The sequence below is a fragment of the Oryzias latipes genome, chromosome 18 (assembly GCF_002234675.1).
Source record: "Oryzias latipes chromosome 18, ASM223467v1".
Taxonomy (NCBI): domain Eukaryota; kingdom Metazoa; phylum Chordata; class Actinopteri; order Beloniformes; family Adrianichthyidae; genus Oryzias; species Oryzias latipes.
In genome coordinates, this window is record NC_019876.2 from 30,893,469 (window position 1) to 30,911,587 (window position 18,119).

Here is an 18,119-nt window from a genome sequence, read left to right on the forward strand (position 1 = left end):
CTATTTCACAACAGGATTTTCCGAAAAACTTCAACAAAATGCTTTTTAATATGCTTTAATTTAATTAAAGAAAACAAAATATTCTGCTCCTCCATTATAAAAATTACATAAAATACCATGGCAAGGTCAACAGGATAAACAATAACTGGAAATATGTTTTAACAGATAACATACTAACATTCTAAAATCACTTTATAACATATCTACAGTACAGACCAAAGGTTTAGACACACCTTCCCATTCATTTGAATGAGAAGGTGTGTCCAAACTTTTGGTCTGTACTGTACTTCACTTTGCACAGAACAAATTAAAACAACCTAAATGTGTGCCAATTATGTGAAAAAAAACAATGCAACAGCTCTAAAACAAAATATTCATTGCATTCCAGATGGTCCCTGAGAACAAGGTCCGTCCGCTTGTTTTTCGTTTTTTTTCGTTTTTCTAAAAGTAAATCACAAAAACCAAAGTTTTCATTTTAACCTGGGATTAAATTTACTAAATAATTTGTCAGTGATGAATATAGATTAATAAATTCAACTCTGATTACCATAAATACATCAAAAAGATGCAGCTGGTGGAACTTGTTCTTGCCATGACGTCCAAATAAGTTGTATTGAAGAGCCAATTCATTCGACATGAGGAACCCCATCATTCGTCTTGTTGCATCGTCCAGAGAAGACCCCCCAATTTCTACAACCATAGCAACCTTTGTAAAGAGAGAATATATCACAAGATAGAAAGATGTAGTTAAAATGTAACAGCTTAATTACACATATAAACAGAAGCATTTTTGTTTGAGAATGAACTTACGACTGTGGACATGAAATCCACATCGGCAAGTTTGTCATTCATGGCCTCGACGTCTTGATTTGTTATCATTGGAAAAACTGCTCCTTCGGGGGGTTGTTAGATGGGCACAGAGGTTTTTTGCTGTAACAATGCGTTCAGCATTTTCCCATGTTGTCTTTGAGTGTCCTTAACTTCTAGCAAAGTTAACAACTTTACAAACATAGCACCATGTTCATTGCTGCTAGTGAAGGATGAAGTGTAGCTTACACTTGGAGTAGCATTGGGGCCTTGAATGCTCAAGCTCAAACTGGGGCTTCGGACACTGGGAGTCATCCTGGGGCTTTGGTCATTCAAGATCTCACCTGAGCCCCTATATCTTGCGGTGAGTTGGGGTTTATAGACTTGCTGTTTTTGTCTATCCAAACCAGGTGGAGGAGAAGGTGGCAATTCGTCCTTGTCACTTACATCCGTATCATCATTGCTAGAAAGAAACTGGGACTTTCTGAATGGCCTAAAGAAAAAAAAAACAAAGAAAAATGTATCTACATCACATCTTTAGTAAACAAAAGTCATACAAAACATGGTGTTATGAAAAGTGGCTTCAAGGCCCCTTGAAAAAAAGAGAATGTTTATGTCTGAATTCCCATCCTAATCTCTACTAAAAAACTATATAGTGCAGGACTACCTAGTGCCCTGGATTGTAAAAGCAATTCAGACACCATGCCCAATACTTTTTTTTAACTGCGAATATGACGTCACCGATATCCCAAAGTGAAATTATAATTGATATGAAGGTTTTGCAATGAATATTTCTGAATCCACTGTCTTCTTAAGATGAAAATCTTGATGGTTTATCAAAAAAATACTTTTAGATACAATTTTTCGCAAAAATTGTTCAAACGCAATGCATTGGAGGTCTATATTTGCCAATCTAGTAAGCATTGATGCACACTTGTTTTTTGAGACTTTTGGGAAATTTCTCGGGGTTCTCTGAACCAGTAACACACACTGGTCTGAAGAGCGCAAGGACTTAAGGGGGGAATTCTGCCACTAGGCCAACAGAAAAAGCGAGAACTGTGCTGGCATGATAGGGAAAAAGAAATAAACAGCATATCTTAGCAAACGCGTGCCACATCTGGGTAAAGTGCAGTTTGGTGCACAGCCTCACTGCCGTTACGTTTCTGTGAAAGTAATCAGTAGTAAGACCCTAATTACCAATATGTCGTCAAAAATAAGAAAGGTTGATGTGTGAAGTGGTGTGGAATGGAGGCTGCTGCAGTATCTGAACAGACTGTAGGGATGAAAAATAAATGCACAAACACAACACAACAGAACAATCAATAAGAGAGGCATGACGGCCAAAAAGAAAGAAAAAATTCACAGCTGAGCAGCAGTGTATGTTGACCATTAGGAATAATACGCGTCTGGTGTGAACAGGAGGTGAAGCGGAAACCGCGCACACACCACTTCGTAGTTTAACGGGGGCGAGTTTTTTGAGTGTACTTAGATGTCGATTTGAGTACCTGGCAGGTCTGCTTTTTTGTCATTATTGTTGATAATTTATGCAAACACTATCAGCTGCGAAGCAAATTACAGTATGTGGAATCGGACAAATTTTACATTACCTTTTTTGCCGTTTCTTTGGAACATCACAGTCCGTTTGAAGATCAGATGCAGCCTCTGCTCGAATGAGTTTGCGTCTTGCACTTGAATACGCATCTTCAAAATTAAGAAGAAAGAAAAACGCCTTCTGATTTTGAACAGCGCTTCTTTCTCTCTGTAAATCTAAGTAATATTTTCTTACCTGCATGTCTAAGTACACGCACACAGCATGTCTTCCATGATGTGTCTGGGTGGACTTGTTGCTTTACTGCTTTAGTAACATTAATATTCAAGCCGGAAGGCTAAAAACAATCTGTGTTGTTCTCGTCCGTGAACCAACAATATGGGATTATATCCATAAGGCGCTGTCCTTGACTTGTTTCTTCATCTTAAACTCCACAATGCTGAAGACGGACATGCTGCAAGAGTCATGGGGACTGTTCATGTAATTGTTCAAAAGCCACACAACCATCATGAAAAGGAAGAAGTACAAGTTTTTTTGTTAAGTCTGATAAAGCCACACCATGGAGTGCATCAGATAGTTGTGTCACTGTTTTTATCCCCACACAAGATGAATTTATAGGGTAATTGAAAAAGCATTTTTGTTTCTCATAAAATTGGCACACAGCATACACATCTCCTGAAAAAGCTTGGATAACATTCCTCACAACAGCAACTTTGCCCCCAACATCAAAACAGTTGTTGCCTTGAGAGCAGGAAATAATTGTTCCTTCATGAATATATGTTTTGTATTGAATAGAAGGAGGCAAGTGTGGAAGGGTTGGACATGCAGCTTTTGAGGCTTATTCTTCATTTCCTTTGGACTTTCAGTAGGTATTGATTTTTCACCTAGACGCCGTACAACTTGTTGAAGTCTTTTTAATTTACCCAGATAATTTTCAAAAGGGAAACATGAAACATTTTCCAGGGCACCAAACTTTTTGCATCATCAGCCAGATGTATCAAAGCGTGTGTATTATACACAAGGTGCTCAGATCCATATATTTTAATAAAGTTATTAACATAACATTTCAATAGCTTGTCTGCATAGTTGTATTCAGAACACAAACTTGGATTGAGAAGGATCCTCATAGCTATTGACAGTAGCATGACGTTTTTGTATAATCATTAAGGCAAGCGTCCTCGCAGAACCGAAGGCCCCGTGTACAATAAAAATTGACGGAATTCTGTGGCCTTCCACTGGCTGTATTCCATAAGTGATCGGGGCTTACGCGAAAAGTTCTGTGGCAGATGTCCTCTGATTTATTTCAAGTGGTTAGAGATGATGCAGACTGTGGTTGCAGAGACCCGGCACCTTAAAGGCCCCTTGATCCACAAGCTCACAAGTTTTTTAACGTTCCCTAGACACACCAGATGCATGTAGTCCAGCACAAAGCTTGACACCATACCAATGCTGAGTTCTTGTAGTGGTGAAACACTATGATGGTGGTCTTCATCTCTCATGAGACTAAACTGGGAACCTGTTCTTAGTGGTGCTTTCAAATCTGGAAACAGAACCTTATTATAAATGCGAATCCCATGCTCTGTACAGCGTTCACAAGAACTGTATCCAGAGTGACCCTTGGTACATTTCAAGAAGGCCCGGGCAGGTGCATCACGGATGAAGGCATCTGGAAGTGCAATGTGATAATGTTTTCCATTGTAATCCAAACCACTTTGAATGAGTTGTTTCAAGTCCTGAATGAAGTCTTTTAGGTATTTTTCAACAGACTTAGGCTTTGCTGGTCCTGAATATAGTCCAATAATAATAACTCCAGCCCTTGGAATTTCCTTGATATTGGCCAAAATAGGCCACAACTCCATTTTGGAACTTCTAAAAAGTGGCAATCCATCTATATTAATGCAAAGGGTAATTGTACTTGTTTCAAGATGAGAGTTACATGACAACTGTGAAATTATTGCATTTGACAATCCAAGATGACAGTAATGGCCATCTCCAATTTCTTTGATCTCATAAGTGGTTACGGTTGACAAAAGAGTCCTTGGATCCTTAGGTAAATCCAGACCATTTTGGGTTAAAATCTGCAAGAGCTCTGACAGTGCACTATGTGAAATATTGTGATTTGCAGCCCAATCAGCCAGTTGTATTTTCATAGTTTTGGTTCCTTCAATACTGACATCCATGTCACATTCTTCAGTGGCATCAGTGCAAATCCATTCAGAATCCAATTCTTGATTGGCACAAGCATCCAAAGTGTCATGAGGAATGCGACAGTCAATTTCATCATCATTTGAAGATAAATTATCTGTATGCTTGCACTGTATGCAAGTGCTTTGCAACTTTGGCTTTTATACGTCGTCTTTTGGTTCTTGGAGAACCAAAGTAATCCATTTTATTGATCTGCAATAGATAGATTTGTACACTTACAGATGTGTGAGCATTTAATCACTTTAAAAATGTTTTTAAACCTTTAAAGTCCTCCATTGATTATTATTATTATTTTTGTAAATGTATTCCCAGTGGTGTTTAAATCATAATTATGACGTTTTTCAAAATAATTAAAAAATATATTTGATGTTATAACCAAGATTTAATATGTATTTTATAATGTTTCCCTTGAGGACTTCTCTTGATGGGCGGGGCATTGTGAGTATCTCTCTGTTGGCCCTCCACCCAGCTCTGCTAGCCACTGGGAGCTAACCTAACATCAGGGCTGCAGCAAAAATGACCGTTCCAGCCAAACAGTTTAAACTCAGACGCAGCTTAGACAATGAAAACTGTCTCAGTTCAACACCACTGAAACCCAGTGCAGAAACCCAGCCATGGCCATTGAGACAAGATGTTGAAGCGAGCCGGAAAGGACTATAGACAAGAGGATACTTTTGGTTAGGGCAGGCATGCAGGCACCACTCAGGGCTCTGTGGAGCCATGTAGACGTTACAACAAGGATTTTTTTATGTAAACTGTTTTTTTCCCCAGCAGTTTTATTGACGATTATCAGAACGATTTAAATATCTAAATACTTTGAAAAACTGAAATGACTTTTTTATACTTGTCGTGTTTTATCAAAAAAACACTACATGTACATGTTAAAGACTTAAAAACTTGATTTTCATCAGAGGGTGTTTTTAGGGTTAGGGTTAGGGGTCAGGGTTAGGGTTAGAATTGAGTCCCTGGGCTGGGGTTAAGAAGGGGCCTCTAAGGTTAGGGTTAGACAACAAAAAGGGGGGGTGGGAGATGTTTTCGAAAAATGGAAGTGTGAATTTGAGTGATGGGGTTAGTAACCCTCGTGCTATCCTAGGCACTTTAACATTGGGAGTTGGGTCATCTAGACCCACTAGACAGTGCTCTGAACCTTTTTTCTTCAATGATTTGTGATCTTCAATGGTGTCCATGGATTCCATGAAATCTTTCCACCTTTATCCACCTTTGACATGGTAGGGAGAACACGTCAATGTAAGGGTGGGGTCATCTAAGATAGCACAAGGGTTAAGGACCCCTTTGATTGAGCCCTTTTGGATATGTGGTTTCCAGTTTTTTAATCCAAATCCGTTCAGTTCTGCGTCTCTGAGCTGTTGTCCATCTAGGGTTAATCTCAATAACTGACGCACTAACAGATTCCCAACCATGGGATATAAAGTGTGAGACTAAATGTGTGTGGGTGTTTTTGTGTTTGATTATGTTATATCTGTGTTGGGTGAACCTGGTCAATATGGAGTTTCCTGTTTCCCCCACATACTGTAACCCACATTTGAGACAAGTGATCAAATAAACACAGTTATTAGAGTGTGGAGAGCCCCTTGATGGTGAGGGGTAGACATTGCAGTTATTGAAGCTTTGGAGCCACTTTTTTTGCATAAAAAACTGAGAGTGACTCCTGGAACGGGTTTGCTTAGAGGAGGAAATTTTCGCCTTCACTAAATGATCACAGAGATTCTGGTTTCTTCTGAAAGCTGAAATGATTCTGTGGTCTTTCGGAACTGTGGTCTCCTGAGTGAGATTCCGAAAGTTTGTTCTGATGACCCTCAACAGCTTCAGGGAAAAGGGAGAATAAGTGACAATGACTGGCATGATGGGTGAAAGATTAATGGGTCTGGTTTCACAAAAAGATTTGTAGCATTTCCTTAAAAAGGACCGAGAATACCCTCTAGTGGCCAGGGATGCGAACAAGTTTTTGTAGATTGCCTGAAGTCAGCTGGTTGACTGCTGATTCTGTGAAATCTTAAAAGCTGTGATTTGGTTAGTCCAGCAAAGGTGTGTCTTGGATGAAAATTGGTTTTGTGTAGGAGAGCATGTGTGTCTGTGGGTTTGAAAAAAACTTTGATGTCCAATTGGTGAGTGATGTGGAAATTATTTCCTTTAAATGTTGTGTCCAAAAAATCCACAGAAGTTTTGTGGCAGGTGGATTTTAACTTTATAGATGGATTGTGGCTGTTGAGTGTCATCAGAAACATCTCAAACTCTCGCTCAGAATGAGTCCATACTCCCCAAATGTCATCCAGATACCTGAAATAGCAAAGTGGTTTAAGTGAACATTTCTGCAGGGCTGAAGTTTCCCATTCTGCCATGAAAATGTTCGCATATGCTGGAGCAAATTTCTTTCCCATTGCAGTCCCTTTGATCTGTAAGTAGAAATCATCATTGAATGTGAAATCATTTCTTTTGAGATTTTCTAACAGTTGCAGCAGCTCCTTGTCAGGCCTTCTGTGATCAGGATATTTCAGAAAAATTATTCTGATGGACTGTATCCCCTCATTTTTTATTGACAAAGGGTTGAGGTAGTGATCTATAAATTCTGCTGTGCAGTAGGTTTCGCTGTCACAGTCAGAAACTATAGGTCTGCCTGGAGGGATCTGAAAAGGTACGCTCCACTACTGTGGTTCTTTATGAATTTTTGGGAGCGTGTAAAAGAGCCTAGCTCTTGGCTGAGGGGGGCCTATTAAATAATTTCTTTGTTTAGCATTAATGAATTTCTTTTCATACATGTTTTGATAATTTTTTCAATTAAAGGGATGGTTTCCATGTAGATGAGTTTTTTCAACTTAGAATAGTAAATTTTATCCTTTAACTGTCTGTAGCCCTCCTTTAAATAATCCTTTTTGTCCATAATAACAACAGCACTTCCCTTATCAGCAGGTTTAATGACAATGTCAACATTGCTGCACAACTCTTTCAAAGCTTTCTCTTCATCCCAGGTTAGATTTGGTTTGATATATGTTTTTTTGAAATTATGTTCAAAGAATTCAATGTCGTTTTGAATGAGCGTGTGCACCTGAATTGGGAGTTGCCCCAAAGCAGGTGACCACTCTGATTTTGGAGTAAAAGGTTTTGATTTTGAAATTTCTTTATCTTTGTAATATAGTTTTAATTTTAATCGTCTGTGGTATTCTTGGATATCATTTCTACACTGAAATTTGGAGTATCTGCTTTGACCTCTAGTTGGGATGAAGGTTAAGCCTCTGCTGAGCAGAGAGAGTTGTGCATCAGAACAAAATTCTTACACAGGTTAATGACACCCTTGTTCCCTTCCTGTCTAAGCAGGCTTAAGGGAACATTTAGTTTACCCACTGCAACCAGTGCTGGAGCATAGCTCTGGCTGTGTCAGGGCTCCAGTGGATGTTGTCCCCATCAGTGGAGAACTGATTGTCTGGGAGTGGAGGGATGTGGTGGTCCAGACTCGTGACGTAGTCGTTTATGGTCTGGAGGGTGACCTTATCCTGTTCTGGAAGAGCTTTAGAAAAGTTAATGGGTTAGGGTTAGGGGTTAGGGTTAGGATTAGAAGGTGAAGCCCTACTCCAGCCAAAATTCGGGAACCTTGGCGCCCTCCTCCAGCCGGAGACGGGAAAGGCGCGGTCCATCCTCTGGTCCGGTCGGCCCCGATAATTGAAATTGAGCGCATGGGGAGTGTTGTAGCGTCTCCTACCGTAGCGCACTGTGGTCCAAGCACCTCCATCTTCTTCTCCGTCGTAGAAGTGCATGGCAGGTGTTACGGTTTTCCACCAAAGAATGTTTTCAAAAAAATAGAAAAACTTGAAAAAATTGTAAAAAGAAAAAAGCGGGACAATCACTTAAAGAAGTGTTTTTATTCACAAAAAACGTAAAATAATAAACAATACAAAATTGCAATAGAGTGTGCTCGCTACGCGTTTCGGCAAAATTCTGCCTTCATCAGGCTCTATGCACACCAACGTAGCTACCACTTGGCTGAAAAGGCGCAAAAGTGACAAGAGAGACAAAGGTGGCTGTTTTATTCACTGTCTTACAAGGGAGCACGCGTCGGCCTCATGGGCCCCGCGTGTCCTAAGCCATGGGCCCTGCGCGTATTAAGCCATGGACCCTGCGTGTTCTAAGCCCCTCCCCTGCATGCATGCTGCTATATTGAGTAGAAAAAACCTTGTGAATCCAACCTTCTCCTAATAAATTAGTTATTTTATCTATATTTAGGGTTAAATGAACTTATAGACATTAATTAAGGGTTAGGGTTAGGATTCAAATTAGGGTAACGGTTAGGGTTAGAAACAGATTCAGGGGTAGGGTTAAGATTAGAGTAATAATAACAACAATAACCATGGCCATAAGAACAGTAAAAATAATAATAATGTCTCTCACACTGTTCACAACAACCCTGAGTCATAGGGTTAGGGGTTAGGGTTAGGGTTAGGGTTAAGATAGGGTTAGGGTTAGGGGTTAGGGTTAGGATTAGAAGGTGAAGCCCTACTCCAGCCAAAATTCGGGAACCTTGGCGCCCTCCTCCAGCCGGAGACGGGAAAGGCGCGGTCCATCCTCTGGTCCGGTCGGCCCCGATAATTGAAATTGAGCGCATGGGGAGTGTTGTAGCGTCTCCTACCGTAGCGCACTGTGGTCCAAGCACCTCCATCTTCTTCTCCGTCGTAGAAGTGCATGGCAGGTGTTACGGTTTTCCACCAAAGAATGTTTTCAAAAAAATAGAAAAACTTGAAAAAATTGTAAAAAGAAAAAAGCGGGACAATCACTTAAAGAAGTGTTTTTATTCACAAAAAACGTAAAATAATAAACAATACAAAATTGCAATAGAGTGTGCTCGCTACGCGTTTCGGCAAAATTCTGCCTTCATCAGGCTCTATGCACACCAACGTAGCTACCACTTGGCTGAAAAGGCGCAAAAGTGACAAGAGAGACAAAGGTGGCTGTTTTATTCACTGTCTTACAAGGGAGCACGCGTCGGCCTCATGGGCCCCGCGTGTCCTAAGCCATGGGCCCTGCGCGTATTAAGCCATGGACCCTGCGTGTTCTAAGCCCCTCCCCTGCATGCATGCTGCTATATTGAGTAGAAAAAACCTTGTGAATCCAACCTTCTCCTAATAAATTAGTTATTTTATCTATATTTAGGGTTAAATGAACTTATAAACATTAACTGAGGGTTAGGGGTTAAAGATTAGAAATTCACCGCCAAAGGCGGTGAACCTCAAGTGCTCGGGCCTTCCCTCCGTCCAGAAAACCAGAGTCATCCGCCCCACACTCAAAAATTAGAATATATGGACTTACATGATCAAAAATTAGGCTCTCATCGTCCTGGATAACTTGTATTTTCAATTTTTTTTCCTCTTCCTTTTTCTTTTCAGGAACATTTCCTCTATTTCCTCAGGTAAGTAGCCTTGTCTTTTCTTTGCAGGATGACCTTCAGGCTCCTCCTGGAATCACTTGTTGCCCAGAATAATGCGCGATATTTCGGACTTTCTGGTCCTTCTTCAGGTGCTGAACTGAGCAATCTTTGTTTGTATATCCCTTGTACATGAGCGCTTGGATGGAATAAAAATCCTTTGTCCATAAATCCTGGTCTGATTGCCTTCTGTGTTATTGTGCCTCCGTATGACAGGGCTGCAAGGTGAGTGAGTGAGTTGAGAGAAGCAGGTCCTGTTAAATAGAGCAGGTGGGCGGAGTTTGCCTTTGTATTCCTCCTATACGGCTGGTGGATCCATGCTATTCCGAAATTGTCCGTAACTTTATGGATATTTGACTTATAGACTCACTTATAGTTTTTAGGAGTGGGAGCACACCCCTCCTCACCATGATGAGGTCTAAACAGATAAGGAAGCCATCCAGCTGAACAAATATTATTTATTTTCCTCTTCAGTCATTCCTCCTCCGAAAATCCTCTCAGAATTGGTTTTTTTAGGCTCTTCACTGAGGTTAGGGTTAGGATAGGTTGACTGGAAAGGCATGTAAAGTCCAACATCATGTCTGAGAAAAGGTGTCTTCTTCTGGGTTAGGGTTAGGGTTAGGGGTTAGGGTTAGGGTTAGGGTTAGGGTTAGGTGTTAGGGTGAGGGCGAGAACTCCACGCTGCATGCCTAGAGTCCTCATATGCACAGGCCATGTCTGCCTCTACTGGGTCCAGCTCTCTCCCCCGTGTAATGTGCCACTGAACCCAGGTCTACATCATCTAATTAGGGTTAGGGCCCTAAAGTGGAGTGGTTAAGATTAGGGCCAGAGACCTTTAGGGCAGGGCTATATGAGGATGGATTATGAACATCCTTAGTCTCCCTCTGCTGGACAAGAAATATTGGACTGTCTGGTGATGCAGAGGGGTTGTTAAGGGGTTAGGGTTAGGGTTAGGGTTAGGGGTTAGGTGTTAGGGTTGGGTTAGGGTTGAGGTTTGAAGAAATACAATTGTATTTTTCTTAGCACTGGCCTGCTGTACTGAAAAAATTAAACAAAATCACTAAAGAATGTGATAAAGCGAAAATTTGACTTTTAAACAAGCCCAGCCGAGATTCGAACCCTGGTTTTCTGCATGGAGTGTAACTTCCAACACCACTACACTACCAGTCCTTACATAATCCCTTGGTGTTGGGTGGTATAAAACAGCAGAGGAGAAAAGAAGGGAATTAAAAAAAAAAAAAAAAAAAAAAAAATGAGTTAAAAGATTTAATGAATAATTGGGAAATAGAAAATGAATAAAATTATATTGCTTAGGATTCTAATAAACTTTCATTGTCATAGGGAATTTAGGAGCAGCAATTTAGAAAAGTGCTAAAAAACATGGTAAAAACCATGCACAGAGGTTAATAGGTTAGAAACGTTAAAAGATAAGTGCTAAAATTAAGTGCTACAAATAAGTGCTAAAAAGTCAATACACATAAAATCAGGCAAGTTAGAAAACACAAGTATTAAAAAGGTTAGTAAAATATTGCTGTCCCTAAAAAACCATAGAACCTAATCTACAATCCAATTAAATTCCTTTGAAAAAATAGAAAGAAAGGGGGGTTGAAAAAAAAAGGGTAAAAAGTAATAAAAGAAAGAAAAAATAATAATAAAAAATAAATGGGGCAATTACATTTCTGGGGTTCCTAGAGTAAGGAAGCCAACAGTGGATGGGGTTGGGGGTCCTTAACTCCCTGAGTAGGGTTGGTAAGGGGGAGGATAAGGGAAAGAAAAGGGGGGGGGGGGCTAGATCCCGGTCTAGGGATGCTAGGAGGGAGAGGGGGGGGGTCGGATAGAACTTACGTTGTTAGTTCCCGGGCTAGGGAGGCTAACAGGGGCTAGGAATAAGGGAGGAAAGTGATTGGATATTCCCTGACTGGGGTTACTGGTGAGAGCCTATCTGGTAGGGTAGGCATCTCAGGGGAGTAAGTATGACTAGGGGGGGGAATGTGGGACAAAAAAGGAAGTAAATAAACAAATAATAAATAAGTAAAGACATACAAAAGAGGAGGGGGAATATGAATGAATGTATAAATTTTAAAGTGGGCAATTAGCCTTCTTGGGTTCCTAGTGTAAAGTGGCTATGGCTGGGTGGGTGATGGGGTCCTTAACTCCCTGAATCGGGATGGTAAGGGGGAGGATCAGGGAAAGGAAAGGGGAAACTAGATCCCGGTTTAGGGATGCTAGAGAGAGAGGGGGGGGTGGTTGGGGGTTTTTTGCTCCCCATTTAGGGATGCTAGAAGGGGGAAGGAGGAAGCCAGGGGTCCCGGTAAGTCGCAGAGAGGTCCCCCCAATGGTAGAGGAGGAATCAGAATGGGTTTTGTGTAGGTCAGGTTTGACCTCTGCATGCCCGTTCATCATGCTAGTTTCCTCCTCCACAAGCATGGTTATGCTTTGAGGGGAACCTCATCACACATCCGGAGACCCCGAGGGACGCGACTGGGGGAACAAAAAATTGGTATTAGAAATTAAGTCAACCAGGGTGAAATCCACTGAAAGGGCCTGTGTGAAATGAGCTGGGTTAAAAATAAGCTCAGAGTCAGTACCGCTCCGAGATGTAAGCCTGTCAAGGTGGGCCACGGTGGAGAGGCTCTTACCTTTTTGCCGCTGTTGGTAGTTTTTCAAGGTGCCAGATGGGGCTTGGTGTAGGTCCAGATGATGGCTTTGCCCTGAGGTGCATGCGTGATAGGTGCTGCCAGCAAAAAGCCAACCGTCTCCTGATAACTCCGTTATTGTGCTTGGATTTGAAACCAGGTGCTGGTGAAGATTCAGTGTGACTGCCAATGTCTTTAGGCAGTCTGTCACAGGAGCATTGATTTGTAAATGGGATAAAGTCCTTGAAAGTGGGGATGCGTCTCTGTTTAGAGAGGTTTCCTCAGCAGACAGGAAGAGAGTTATGGAAGAGGTATTTGTCCAGACATTGATTTTTTAGAAGATTGATGGTTTTACAAAAATAAGGCTCTACTGGCAGAGCCCCCACCATGAAAGTAACCCACTTAAAATACTTAAAAAATGTTAAAAACAGTTCCAAGTGAAACTGCAAAAAAGTTACAAAAAGGTTAGGGTTAGGGTTAGGGTTAGGGTTAGGGTTAAGGGTTAGGGGTTAGGGTTAGGGTTAGGGTTAGGGGTTAGGGGTTAGGAGTTAGGGTTAGGGTTAGGGTTAGGTTAGGGTTAGGTCGTGAGGTTTTAGCCCCCCTTCCAAGGAAGTTGGGCGGTGCACGGTCCATCCCAATGCGGGCATAACTGTGTTGTCTCCTGGGGTCCTGCTGGAAGGTCTGTTTCCTTCCCCTCCGTGGGCGGACAAGAATCCACTCACCGTCCATATTTAGTTTATTTTCACCTTTGTTATTCTAATTTTAATCAAATGTAAATGAAATTTATGTTTTTTAGTTTTGTATTTTTAAGTTTTTTTGGGTGTTTTTTATTTTTTGTGAAAGAAAATAAGACAAAAATGTCATAAAAAGAAGAAAAAGAAGAAGAAAAAAAGAAAGGCGTTCAATAAAAGAAAATAGCGTGCTTAAGCGGCGACGTTTCGACCTGTATTCAGGTCTTCCTCAGGCCTATATAGCACGCTGATCAAGTTGGCTGGGTTTGCTGGCACTAAGAGAGATGTTGTCCCTTCGAAGAGCAGAGCAGAAATGAGCCCTGCTCAGCCTCTCTGTATATATAGCCTCTGGGCTCCACCCCTTGTATTTTCCCAGCTTCTATTTTTCACAGTTTCATTTAATTTTTGCCTTTTATTTTAAAGTTACTTTTTAAACTTAATATCCCAATCAATTACCAAATGAAATTTTGATGCCTTTAAATTGTAAACTTAAATATTATATTGATTTTGTTAAAGAAAATAGTAATGATTTTAAATTTTAATCAATTTTACTGTTACTTAACCCAATTTTTATCCCTATATATTTATATATACATCTTTTTAGGATCTTAATGTTGTATTGCATGTTTTTAATAATCCCATCTTTAAATTATGATGTTTTTAAACTAATTATTTATATAATTTATTGATTCGTAAAGGATTTGGTTAGGGTTAGGGCTTTATTATAATTTTGCTTTAATATTTCAATAATCTGGTTAGGATTAGGGCTATGTACTCAATTTGGTTAGGGTTAGGGCTAATTACTCTGGTTAGGATTAATTTAAAGGGCCAGGTTAAGAAGATCCAATCAAGGTAAGTAATTTATTCAAGGTAAGTGATTTACAAGGTAAGTAATTTTCTAATGAGGGGCTCGACTAAATTAAGGGATTAGGGTCATATACTCAATATGGTTAGGGTTAGGGCTATGTACTCAATTTGGTTAGGGTTAGGGCTAATTACTCTGGTTAGGATTAATTTAAAGGGCCAGGTTAAGAAGATCCAATCAAGGTAAGTTATTCATTCAAGGTAAGTAATTTATAAGGTAAGTGATTAAATTACTAATTAGGGGCTCGACAAAATTAAGGGGACTAATCATTGAAACTGCAAAATGGGACTTTATGATAATGGATAATGTCTTTTCATGTTTAAACCATTTGGTTCGTTTGTGTTCAATAAATATATCCATTGTCTCTCTTTTGACTTTCTTTCTTTGTCAGTCCAAATGGAATTGTTTTGTATACCTGCAATCTTTACATTATGCCATCCATGTGAAATAAAGTGTTTGACCAAATTAGTGTCCGTGTTCTTTTTGTTTATAATGTTGTATTTGTGTTGTGCAGTTCTTGTGGCAATTGAGTTTTTAGTTTCTCCAATATATTGAATTTTGCATTTGGCACAAAATATGACATAGACACAATTTCTCGATTTCAAAGTAAAAGTTTGGGGAATTTTGAAAATTTTTTTGTTTACCTTATTTTGAATGTATTGTAATTTAATAAATTGGTCCTTAAGGTTTGTATGTTTTTGGTTTTGTTGTAAGGGTTGTAAATTTGCCTTCACCAAATAATCTCTTAGACTTTTGTTCCGTCTATACGCAGAGATTACTTGATGTTTTTTCAGTAATCCCTGGTCCGTAATAAAGTGTTTGAAGTTATTTTTTATTTTATGATTTAATGTTTTACTTCCTGTTGAAAAATTTGTAATCAATGGGATTTTTTCTTTTTCATCATTATGTTTTTGTCCAGAATCCTTGAGAGTTTTGAAACAATGTCGTAGAAATGATCTGGAATATCCCCTGTGTCTCAAGGCAGAGAATAATACTTTCACAGCAACCCTAAAATCTATGTCCTGGGTACAAATACGCTTAAATCGGAGTAGTTGTGACTTTACCAACCCCCTGTATGTATGTTGTGGATGAAAGCTTGATTTGAATAATAAAGAATGTGTGTCTGTGTCTTTGAAAAAAACTTTAACTTCCAGTTTACCGGATTGTTCAAAAGAGTTTCCTTTGTAAATAGTTGTGTCTAAAAAATCAATAGAATGTTCATGAAAGGTATATTTCAAGCGAATGGATGAATCATGTGTATCAAGTACTTTTATAAATGTCAAAAATTCTTCTTTAGAATTGGTCCAGATTCCAAAAATGTCATCAAGGTATCTCAGATATACCAAAGGTTTTACTCTACATTTCTGTAGTGCTTTTTCCTCCCAATCAGCCATAAAAATGTTTGCATAAGACGGAGCAAATCGTTTCCCCATTGCTGTCCCTTTAATTTGTAAAAAATATTCCCCATTAAATTCAAAATCGTTTCTTTTCAAATTGATTTCCAATAATTGAAGTAGTTCCCAATCAGGTCGATTCTCATCTGGATATTTAATAAAGATGTTTTTGATTGATCTCATGCCTGCTTGAATGTCAATGTTTGTATAGAGACTCTCAATATCAATAGAAAAAAAGAACGAGTTTTTAGGGATAGTCAAGGTTTTAATGATGCTTATGAAATGATATGTATCTTTGATGTAGGAGGGATGTTTGATAGACAGGGGATTCAAAAAATGATCTAAATATTCTGCTGTTTGGTAAGTTTCACTCCCACAATCTGCTACGATTGGTCGTCCCGCAGGCACTTTGAAAGGTACCGTCCAATTTTTGGGATCCTTGTGAATCTTGGGTAGAATGTAGAATCTTCTCAGTCGTGGTTCTACATCTCCCTTCAAATATTTTAGTTGTTTATCATTTATAAGTTTCTTTTCATGTAGTTGGGCCAGAATTTTATGTACCTTGGGCACTGTGTGTAGATAGATAGGTTTTCTCAGTTGTTCATAATATTTTCTGTCATTTAACTGTCTTTTTGCCTCCATTATATATTGGTCTCTATCTAATATTACTACAGTACTACCTTTATCAGCAGGTTTGATAATTATATGTTTATTTTGGGTTAATTGTTTAAGTGCCCTTTGTTCCTGTAATGATAAGTTTGGTTTTTCATCTTGCATTTTAAAGTGTTTGTAGAAGTCCTTTTCATCCTTCTTAATTAAAGTTTTGATTTCTGGAGGCAATTTGTCATTGTCAGGGGTCCAAATAGAAGTGGGCATAAATTTTTGTTGTTGTTGGTTAGTATCATTTTTATCCACAAAATATGCAGCTAATTTTAGTTTTCTATGATAGTTTTGAATATCATATTGAAGTTGGGTTGTGTTAAATATACTTTTTGTGATAGTGGGAACAAAGGTTAGTCCTCTATTCAGAAGGTTCCACTGAGCCTGGGTTAGAGTGAAATTCTCAGCTAAAACTAGAACATTCTGAAGGAAAAGTGGTGTAGAACATTTTGTCCCCTCTTCAAAAAGACTTATGGGGATGTCAAGTTTAAATAACTTGCCCAATGTTTAAGCATTGCTCGAGCTGTTGTTCGAGTCCAATGCACATCGTCTGGTTCTGTTTCAAAGTCTGATTCCGGAAGAGGGGGAATGTATGGGAAGTTCCTTCTGATGTGTTGATTGAGCAAATGCAGAGTTTTTCGTTCTGCATGACGTAGGTCCTCGGAAAAGTTCAAGACTGGTATCCACACTTCTGCATATGGGAACTGTTTTTTAGCAGTTCTCAATGCAGCCTGTGCTTGCTTGATTGTGGTCTGTTTGGCCTTTTGTCCCCTATGGTTAATACCAAAAGACAGGACCACTTTCTCCACAATCACATGGCTGGTTGATTTTTCCATCAGTGCTTGAGCATGACGAAAATTGGCTCCGGGGTAACTCTCAACCTGTAGGTCCCGGACCTGGTGTTCCTGAATCCTAGATAGGTTGGAATCTCCCAGTATCAGCCACTTTTTCCGTATGCTCAAGTCCCAGTCAATCATTTTACGATCAGAGTTCGGATGTCTTTTAACTTTATAGCAGTGCGGCCTGGGTGTGGAAAAAAGATCCTCCGAATTCCCCGCTTGGGAATCATCATGAGAGACATCAAAAGAAGCATGGACTATGGCCGACACTCTTTGCACATTTGGAGATGTGCTCCTACTTAGTAGAGTCTGTTGTATGTTTTCTACTTCTTCGAAGTCAGAAGTGATTGACTCTTCCTCAGAAATGTTTGGTGTTTCCCTGCGTCTTCTTACTCGAGGAGGTCTCTTTTCAAGTGGACTGCTGCTGTTTTCAGAGACATCCTGAAGGTTGGAGACTTCCATGATGACTGCGTTGCTGTCTTCTTGCACGTGGCGTCTATTCCAACGAACTCTCTCAGGTGATGGAATTTCCTCTGGGAGGGATTGAATTTCCAAGTCCTCCTCTTGTATGACTTGTTCTGTCATGGTAGCAACTGCTCGAGTGCAGGTTTTCTTTCCAGTAACTGCAGTCCTGTTTTTATTTCTTTCATGTCTTGGTGGTTCCACCTGTGCAGCAAATGTTCTTTGCTCGGGCACTGCTCTTACTTCTTGTTCACTGTCCTCCATAGTAGAAGTAATGAGTGCCTCTACATGATCCACTACACTAGATGACATACGTGGCAGGTTTCTGTAGGCCCATCTTGTGGCCACTTCAAAGGCCGGCCTCCAGTTTGTAACCAGGTCTGTTTTCAAATCCTGCATCTGGTGCTTAAGACTTGTCTTGTAGTGATCCTCCAAGATCACTAAGGTATTATAACCCCAGTTCTTAGCATTGCCTCTGATTAAATCCATGGTGTCGTCTGTTGGAGCTGCAGGTTTGATCATAGAGGACAGAACATCAAC